Below are 10,636 nucleotides of genomic sequence, written 5' to 3'. Positions count from 1 at the left end.
ACTCTACTACCGGCAAGTCCCCCTTCGAGGTTGTCTACGGCTTCAACCCTTTGTCGCCATTGGACATCCTTCCTCTACTGCTACAAGAACGAGCGAACATGGACGCTAACGCAAAAGCCACCTACCTCAAGAAGATGCATGAAAAAACAAGGTCCACGATCGAGCGTTAAGTACACCGCCTCGCCTCCAAGCTCAACATCAAAAAGTCACCAATGGTGTTCCAACCAGGCGATCTAGTTTGGTTACATCTCCTCAAGGAACGCTTTCCCAAGGAGCGAAGTCCAAGTTACTTCCGAGAGCCGATGGACCATTCAAGGTGCTCGCACGCTACGATGACAACGCCTACAAGATCGACATTCCACGTGACATGTACAACGTAAGCGACATCTTCAACGTCAAAGACTTGGCCAAGTATCATGATCCGTGGACGGATGTCTCCCAAGGGAACGTGCTCGGGCCATCTAGAGTGAGGTCAATTCTTTCCTCTCCGAGTTTTGTCCGGATTCATTTGAGAATGGGATTGTCTCTCAAAGAGACACGTTATGCATTTTTAGGTACTTCGGAGATCGTCACGAGGAAGCACGGAGGAATCACCAAGTTCACCCGAATACCCAAGGAGAAGGAGAGGGACAAGAACGCAAAGGACCGGAGACCCACTGGACACCCCGGGTGCCCGGACGCGAGGACCCTGGGTGCTCGGGCCTGCAGCCGCAGGGTGGGCAAAGCCCCTGGGCACCCCGGGTGCCCAGCGTCCCAGCCCGGGTGCCCGACCCTCCTACTAGGCGACGCCCTGGGTGCCCCGCCAACTGGACTTGGGTGCTCGGCACCCTATAGCTAGAGCTGCTGCCAGGCCACCACACCCCGGTTGCCTGGCCCCTCCTATCCGGGCTCTTGCCTGGTCTGGGTGCCTGGGCCTTGGCCCCCCGGTGCCCGACCTCCCACCTCCAGCCACCTGACAGGTGCCCGGACATGGAAACCCCAGGTGCCCGGGCCACTTTACCCCGGATGCCCGGACTGCTCCGTATGCATGCGGACATTTTGTGGTATTTGACCCTTGTACCTCTCTCTCCCTCATATCTTCGTCCTTATGCTATATAAAGTCCTCCCTAGCTCACTTGAGAGGTTAGTAAAGTATTTGATAGACACTAGAGATCTTTGCTCCTTGTATACCCTCCTCTTGGAGATCAGGCCCCCACCTTGGGAACAATCCTTTGGATTATCAAGGCCTCATCTTGCAGAAGATCAACATCAACACCTCATCTCCTAGGAGTTGGAAGAACTTTACCCTAGTGGTACTTTCCTTGAATTCTGCTTCTATACTTATGGATCTCATGTATGCTACTCTAGAGGATGTGTTATTTCGTTTGTTTGAGTGATTTGTTCTTTGTGTTCTTGATTGTTCTTCCTCTTTTCCCCATCCAAGTGTGAATAGATCCCCTCTAGGGTTTCACACTACAACAACAACTCACGTGAAGAAGTAAAAACTTAGGCTCAACCGATACTAACTGATAATTGTTGATGAAGAAAGCTGGGATGCCTACAGGGGCATCCCCAAGCTTAGATGCTTGAGACTTCCTGGAATATTATCTTGGGATGCATTGGGCATCCCCAAGCTTTAGTTATTGTGTTTTCTTCATTCCTCTCATATCATGGTTTCCCTAATTCTTAAAAAACTTCATCCACACAAAACTCAACAAGAACTCGTATGATACATTAGTATAAATCAACACAAAACCTTATCATTCTATACTGTAAGAAATCACTAAAATTATAATTTAACATTGCATACTAAATGCCTCTGCATATTTAATACTCCTATCCTCAAATAGAATCATTTAACAAGCAAGCATGTGCAAACAATACAATCATAACAGCAATCTGTCTAAACAGGACAGTCTGTAAAGGGTGAAGAAGGATCCATACTTATTTAAATCAAAAGAATCTGAAAATTTACCACACTGTAGAAAATTTATCATAGCTTATTCTAAAAAAATTAAACATTTTATCACATTCTTACTTTTCTCAAGAATTCACGCAGTAGCGTGAAACTTTGTGTTTTCAAACAGCAACATATAGATCTGTAAAATAAGCCTGGCAAAGGCTATACTTTAAATTTTTGTTGAAATAAATGATGCAAAACATTATGCTAAATAACAGTGAGAAAATAAAAACAAAAGAAAATGATGCTCCTAGCAGAACACATATTGTGTGATGAATGAAAATATGGCTCCAAGTAGGTTACCGATAATGTTGGAGACGAAAGAGGGGATGCCTTCCGGGGCATCACCACTAGTAGAAAAAGGGGCTTTGGTCCAGCCAGAAAAGAGCATTAATGCCGGTTGCATTACGAACCGGGACTAATGTGAGCATTAGTCCCGGTTCAAGCGGCGAGGGCACCATACAGGCATTACTCCCGGTTCAAATGGGACCTTTAGTCCCGGTTCGTGGCACGAACTGGTACTAAAGGGTGCGATGCCCATTAGTACTGGTTCGTGGCAAGTACCGGTACTAAAGGTTAGACCTTTAGTACCGGTTCGTGCCACGAACTGGTACTAATGAGGTTGAGACCTTTAGTACCGGTTCATGCCACGAACCGATACTAATGGTGCAATTTTCAAATCCTACTACCCCCACCCCCGGTGCATCGCCTTTTCAGTTTTGTAAAAAGCAAAAGAAAATGATAGAAACTTCAAAATTTAAAATCCTTTGAGATGTAGTTATGTTACTACATCTACTAGTAAGGAAAATTTTAAAACTTAAATGTGGACATGTTTTGCAAAAAGTGTAGGGAAAATGTAAAACGGCTATAACTTTTGCATACGATGTCGGAAAAAACGTATAATATATCAAAATGTTCAGAACGAAAATCCGCATCCGATGGAGACTGCCTATGGCCTGTTAGAAATTTTTTAGAATCCTCAAATTCTAAAAGGGAAAAAAGTTATGCTCAAATTTCAATTTTTTTTTGAATTTTTGTTAAATCTGGTCAAACTATGGTCAAACTACTTATTCAAGAAGTATTAATGTTACTAAATAATTATTCAAGAATATTAGTGTTACTAAATAATTATTTCAATTTTTTTGAATTTTGGTCAATTATGGTCAAACTGTGGTCAAACTACTTATTCAAGAAATATTAGTGTTACTAAATAATTATTGATTTTTAGAACAATAGTTTCAAACTCAAACAGTGAAATGTGTGACTTCATGCTCAAGCTAAATTCCTGAGGGTTAATAGGATTGACATCTTACTATTGTCAGGAAAACAACAAGTGCAGACTTGGAAACGAGGGAGAATAGAACCCGGAAGTTAAGCGTGCTTAGGCTGGAGTAGTGAGAGGATGGGTGACCGTTCGGGAAGTTAGATGATTTAGAATGATGAGTGGTGATTAGAGATTAAAGGCTAAATTGAGCAGTGATGAGGGGTGATTAGAGATTAGAGGTTAAAATAATTCAGAAATTTGAAATTCAAAAAATATTTCAAAAAAAATATTTAGAAAAAATCATAAAATTTCCTTTAGTACCGGTTGGTGTTACCAACCGGGGCTAAAGGTGGGCCTTTAGTCCCGGTTCCAGTTAGAACCGGGACTAAAGGGGGAGGCTTTAGTACCGACCCTTTAGTCCCGGTTCCAGAACCGGGACTAAAGGCCCTTATGAACCGGGACTAAAGGCCCTTTTTCTACTAGTGCACCAAGCTTAGTTACTTGGAACTTCCTTGAATATTACCATGGGGTGCCTTGGGCATCCCCAAGCTTAGGGTCTTGTCACTCCTTATTCTCCTCATATCTATATCTCACACAAAACATGAAAGCTTTAATCACACAAAACTTAACGGAACTTCGTCAGATAGGTTAGTATGATAAAGAGCAAACCGTTCACTTTGCTACTATCAAAAACAAGATTCATAATTTTTATCACATAATGACTACTATAACTTATCATTTCCACAATTTATATTATGCAATATAATGCATAGAAACTAGAAAACAAGCAAACTATGCATTGAAAACAGAATGTGTCAAAAACAGAACAGTCTGTAATGATCTGGACAATGACCATAATTCTGTAAACACAAAAATTCCTAAACAATAGGACAAAGTAGGAAATTTGTACATAAATTATCTATAAAAAATTCAGATCAAAAGCATGTTCGAGTGAATTTTAAATATTCTTTGGCTGAATGCAATAGATTTTGCTTTTGAACAGAATCAAGTCAACTATCAGCCATACTATCCCAAAGGCTTTTCTTGGCAATTTATTGAAACAATAGATATCCCAAAGACTACAACGGTTGCCAATCACCACCTGCCGCTTGGTAAGAACTGGTAAGAATTTGAGATTTGCTTGACGGATTTGTGACACACTGCCACTTTCTAGTAGTCTGTAGGATCATATTCTTGTGTGTTTCTCTTTCTGCTAACCATGGCAGGACCACAAGCCGACGAGATTGATTGGGAGAACAAGACGAAGGAGCTTCATGATAAATTTCAGCAAATGTTGAGTCAACAGCTGGAAGACATCATGGCCACCTTAGGGAAGACACTCGAGAGGATTGATGTCGTTCAGAAGACTATTGACACCAAGTTGGACGCCAGGTTCGATGAAGTACTCACGCATCTTCCACAACCACTGCCCACTTCACCTATCGCACCTCTACATCATCAACAACAACATCACCTTCCAAATAAAGTGGGACGAGCATTGCGCATTCCCCTTGAGCCTGGTCAAAATTGTAGTGCCGTTGTACCTACTGTTGATGCTTCTATAGCTCCTGCTCCTACTGCAGAGGTGGAGGACCATTACGAGGATGAGGTTGATCAAAATCAGAACTACATGCAACCACTAGCACCACCACCACCAGGTCGTCCTCATGCATATGATCGCAACGGTAGGGCTGCACCACCACCTAAGGTACGAGATCATGACCATCTTCCTAAACTAAAATTGTATATTCCACCATTTGAGGGTAGATATGTTCCTGATATATATATCTTACTTGGGAGTTAGAAACTGAACAACGTTTTACATGTCTACAATATCCTAAGGAGACACGTGTTCCTGCTGCTGTTTGTGCTTTCACTAGTTTTGCATGTGTTTGGTGGTCTGAACATTGTAGATTATATCCTATTCCAGCTGCTTGTGATGCTTTGAAAAATGCTATGCGTATTCGCTGGGTTCCACCATATTATCAACGTGAATTGCTTCAAAAATTGCAGCGTTTGAGACAAGGAAAAATTCTATAGAAGAATATTATCGGGAATTACAAACTGGTATGATTAGATGTGGTATTGTTGAGGATAATGAAGCCATGCTTGCATGTTTTATGGGTGGATTAAATAAACAGATTCAAACTATTCTAGAGTATAAGAAATATAATAATATCACCCGTTTATTCCATCTTGCTAGCAAATCTGAACATGAAGTGCAGGATCGACAAACATTGGCATGAACTCACTTTTCTGCAGGTCGTCCTTCATCATGGACACCGCGTGCATCCTCTACTTCCACAGGTTCTGCTGCGCTGGCACCTCCATCAGCTGCCACCTCCTACCATGATACAAGAAAGCAGGCACAACCACCACTATCTACCAAGATCACACCTTCTGGGCCTCCACAGAGCTCTTCTTCATCCATGACATCAATAGGCAAACACATGATATTATTTGTCGTCATTGCAACGGTGGAGGTCATTATGCGAGAGAATTCCCATCTAAGCGTGTGATGATTGTTACTGAGGATGGTGGGTATGAGTACGCTAGTGACTATGATGAGGAGAATTTGGCTTTTATTACAAGTGAAGACCATGGTGGAGATGATTCTGATCATGGGATGCAATACATGGCTGCTGAAGATGCTGACAGTTATGAATGTTCAGTTGCTCACCGTGTTTTTAGTGCGCAGGTTACACAAGCAGAGGAAAATCAGAAGCATAATTCGTTCCATACAAAGGGGGTTGTGAAGGAAGGTTATGTTCGCGTCATCATATATGGAGGGAGTTTTAACAACTTGTCTAGCATGGAGATGGTGGAGTATCTATCTCTCACCACAAGACCACATCCACATCCTTACTATATCGAATGGTTCAACAACAGCGGCAAGGTTAAGGTAACACGTACTATTCGTGTGCATTTTAGTATCTCTACATGTGCTGATTATGTTGATTGTGATGTGGTACCCATGCAAGCTGTTCCTTATTACTTGGTGGACCATGGCAATTTGATAAAAATTATGTACACCATGGTAGAAACAATCAGTATACTCTTGTTCATAAGGATAAACATATTACTTTGCTTCTATGTCTCCTGATTCCATTTTGAAAGATGATATTATTAGAGCTAATAAAGCAAAAAGGGAGAAAAGTAAGAGTGAAAATCAGATTGTGGCAAAAGAATTTGAGCAAACGATGAAGCCTAATAATAAACCATCTAGTGTTGCTTCTAAAATTAAATTGAGAAGTGCGCGTTTACTTGCCACCAAATCTGATATTGATGAGCTAGATTTTAGCAAATCTGTTTGCTAGGCTTTTGTGTGCCAAGAGGTATTATTTTCATTCGAGGACGTGCCTTCCTCTTTGCCTCCTACTGTTACTAACATTTTGCAGGAGTTCGCTGACGTCTTTCCACATGATGTGCCGCTGGGATTACCACCTATTCGAGGGATTGAGCATCAGATTGACTTAATTCTCGGTGCATCGCTACCCAACTGTGCACCATACCGTACCAATCCAGAGGAGAAGAAGGATATTATGCGTCACGTCCAGGAGCAGCTCGACAAAGGTTATATACGTGAATCCCTTAGTTCTTGTGTTGTTCCTATTATTCTAGTGCCGAAAAAGGATGGTACATCACCCATGTGTGTTGATTGTAGAGGCATTAATAATATTACTATTCATTATCGTCATCCTATTCCTAGGCTAGATGATATGCTTGATGAATTGAGTGGCTCTACAGTATTCTCCAAAGTTGATTTGCGTAGTGGATACCATCAAATTCGTATGAAATTGGGGGATGAATGGAAAACAACATTTAAAACTAAGTTTGTGTTATATATATGAGTGGTTAGTCATGCCTTTTAGGTTAACTAATGCACCTAGTACTTTCATGAGATTAATGAACTAAATTTTATGTGCTTTTATTGGACGATTTGTGGTAGTCTATTTTCATGATATACTGATTTATAACAGATCTTTGGAGGAAAATTTGGAACATTTACGTGATGTTTTTATTGCTTTAGGTGATGCACATTTGTTTGTTAACCTTGGAAAGTGAACCTTTTGCACCGACGGAGTATCTTTTCTTGGCTATATTGTTACTCCACAGGGAATTGAAGTAGATAAAGCCAATATTGAAGCTATTGAGAGTTGGCCGCAGCCCACAATGGTTACACAAGTGAGGAGTTTTCTTGGACTCGCCGGTTTCTATTGGAGTTTTGTGAGAGATTTCAGCACCATTGTTGCACCTCTCAATGAGCTTACGAAGAAGGATGTGCCTTTTGTTTGGGGTACCGCATAGGAAGAATCCTTCACGAGATTGAAAGATAAGTTGACACATGCTCCTTTAGTCCACCTTCCTGATTTTAATATGACTTTTGAGCTTGAATGCGATGCTAGTGCAATTGGATTAGGAGGTGTGTTATTAAAAGATGGCAAACCTGTTGCATACTTTTCTGAAAAATTGAGTGGGCCTATCCTGAATTATACTACTTATGATAAAGAATTATATGCTCTTGTTTAGACATTAGAAACATGGCAACATTATTTATGGCCCAAAGAATTTGTTATACATTCTGACCATGAATCTTTGAAACACATTAAAAGTCAAGCAAAACTGAACCGTAGACATGCTAAATGGGTTGAGTTCATTAAGACTTTCCCTAAAGTCAATAAACACAAGAAGGGTAAAGAAAATGTTATTGCTGATGCATTGTCTCATTGTTATACTATGGTTTAACAACTTGACTTTAAAATATTTGGTTTGGAGACCATCAAAGATCAATATGTGCATCATGTTGAATTTAAAGATGTATTGCAGAATTGTAACGAATGGAGAACATGGAACATGTTCGTTGTTAATGATGGTTTCTGTTTCTTGCTAACAAGCTATGCATTCCAGCTAGCTCCGTTCGTCTTTTGTTGTTGCAGTAGGTGCATGGAGGAGGATTAATGGGACACTTTGGCGTGAAGAATACGGAGGATATACTTGCTACACATTTCTTTTGGGCAAAGATGATACGGGATGTTGAGCGTTTTGTTGCTCGCTCCACTACATGTCAAAAAGCTAAGTCACGACTCAATCCTCATGGTTTATATGTGCCTTTGCCTGTACCTAGTGTTCCTTGGGAGGATATATCTATGGACTTTGTTTTAGGTTTACCTTGAACAAAGAAGGGGATGGATAGCATATTTGTTGTTGTGGATACACTGGTACACATCGGTGCTATACAAACGGTTTTAACCCCTTTCTGTGACAACATTTGGAACCGTCGCCAAGTGCGTGTGGGCGATAGGGTGGTCCTTCCCACACAACCTAGAAATGATCGGGGATAGGCCCTCCTGGGACACCAAATGAGCTCGTGTGCGATAGGGCGAGGCATCGAAGCCCAATCATTTCCGTAGGTATGTACATCCCACACGGTGAATCCCAGAAAAAAATTTCCGTAGGTATGTATATCACACACAGTCAGTCCAAGGGATATGTTTCCGTTCTTATGTACGTCCCACATAGTCAATCCAGGGAAAATGTTTCCGTTCTTATGTACTGCCCAGACAATCAATCCAGGGAAAACATTTCCGTTCGTATGTACATCCCACACAGTTTTATGTGTAGGCTCATGTGTGAAAGGTGTATCTATCACACACGCTCTGCCTTGGTTAGTTTTTTGCTTCTATCAACTACATCACACACGATGTGACGAAGAAAACTGTGTGGCATTGTGCTATCCATCACAAGCGCTTTTACTGCTAGAACCATTTGCAAAGGTCCAAGACACATTTAGCAGGTTTATTAGTTTAGAATTAATTATTCCAGTATTACGCAAATTCACATTTGATATCAAACAGATGTTTTCCAATTTCATATCAGGCACATAAATAAATTATAACATCATAGTACGATAGCTACATGAGAACATCACAGTACAACATATAGCCAGTTCAACATCATAAGAACAATATATTCATTTCCCTAATCGAGATCATCCAGGCTGGACTTATCCACCTCTGCTTTTAGTTCACTAAGAACCTGTTTTGCACAGGCCAACTGGGAAACTGCCTCCTCTCCTTCGCCAACACCATCTTAGCAAAGTCTGATTTAAAAAATATGAACTCATTCTCCACCTTCCTCTTTTTATCCCGGATCTTCAAATATTCTTTGGCGTTGACAACACTTTCTCTAGGCCACTACCTATTCCATATCAACCTTGGGAAGATATTAGCATGTATTTTGTGCTTGGATTACCTAGGACTGAAAATGGCAAGGACTCCGTATCTGTCGTTGTGGACCTATTCTCTAAGATGGCTCATTTTATCCCATGCAATAAGATAGATGATGCTTCACATGTTGAAAAATCTTTTTTGTAGGGAAATCTTGAGGTTATACAGCGTGCCAAAGACAATTGTGTCGGACCGAGACATCAAGTTCTTAAGCTAATTTTGGAAGACGTTATGCACCGAGCTCAGGATCAAGCTACTCTTCTCCACAACCTATCATCCTGAAACCGATGACCAAACAGAAGTCGCCAACCGGACGCTCGCCACCCTCCTACGCGTGTTGATCAAGAAGAACATCAAGGAGTAGGAGGAGTGCTTACCCATCGCTGAGTATGCCTACAGCCCCGCTACACACTCTACTACCGGCAAGTCCCCCTTTGAGGTTGTCTACGGCTTCAACCCTTTGTTGCCATTGGACATCCTTCCTCTACCGCTACAAGAACGAGCGAACATGGACGCTAACACAACAGCCACCTACCTCAAGAAGATGCATGAAAAAACAAGGTCCACGATCGAGCGTCAAGTACACCGCCTCGCCTCCAAGCTCAACATCAAAAAGTCACCAATGGTGTTCCAACCGGGCGATCTAGTCTGGTTACATCTCCGCAAGGAACGCTTTCCCAAGGAGCGAAGTCCAAGTTACTTCCGAGAGCCGATGGACCATTCAAGGTGCTCGCACGCTACGATGACAACGCCTACAAGATCGACATTCCACGTGAAATGTACAACGTAAGCAACATCTTCAACGTCAAAGACTTGGCCAAGTATCATGATCCGTGGACGGATCTCTCCCAAGGGAACGTGCTCGCCCCATCTAGAGTGAGGTCAATTCTTTCCTCTCCGAGTTTTGTCCGGATTCATTTGAGAATGGGATTGTCCCTCAAAGAGACACGTTATGCATTTTTAGGTACTTCGGAGGTCGTCACGAGGAAGCACGGAGGAATCACCAAGTTCACCCAAAGACCCAAGGAGAAGGAGAGGGAGAAGAATGCGAAGGACCGGAGACCCACTGGACACCCCGGGTGCCCGGGCCTGCAGCCGCAGGGTGGGCAAAGCCCCTGGGCACCCCGGGTGCCCAGCGTCCCAGCCCCGGGTGCCCGACCCTCCTACTAGGCGACGCCCTGGGTGCCCCGCCAACTGGACCTGGGT

Source organism: Triticum urartu, chromosome 2 (genome assembly GCF_003073215.2).
Source record: "Triticum urartu cultivar G1812 chromosome 2, Tu2.1, whole genome shotgun sequence".
Taxonomy (NCBI): Eukaryota; Viridiplantae; Streptophyta; class Magnoliopsida; order Poales; family Poaceae; genus Triticum; species Triticum urartu.
This window is presented reverse-complemented; position numbering follows the sequence as displayed.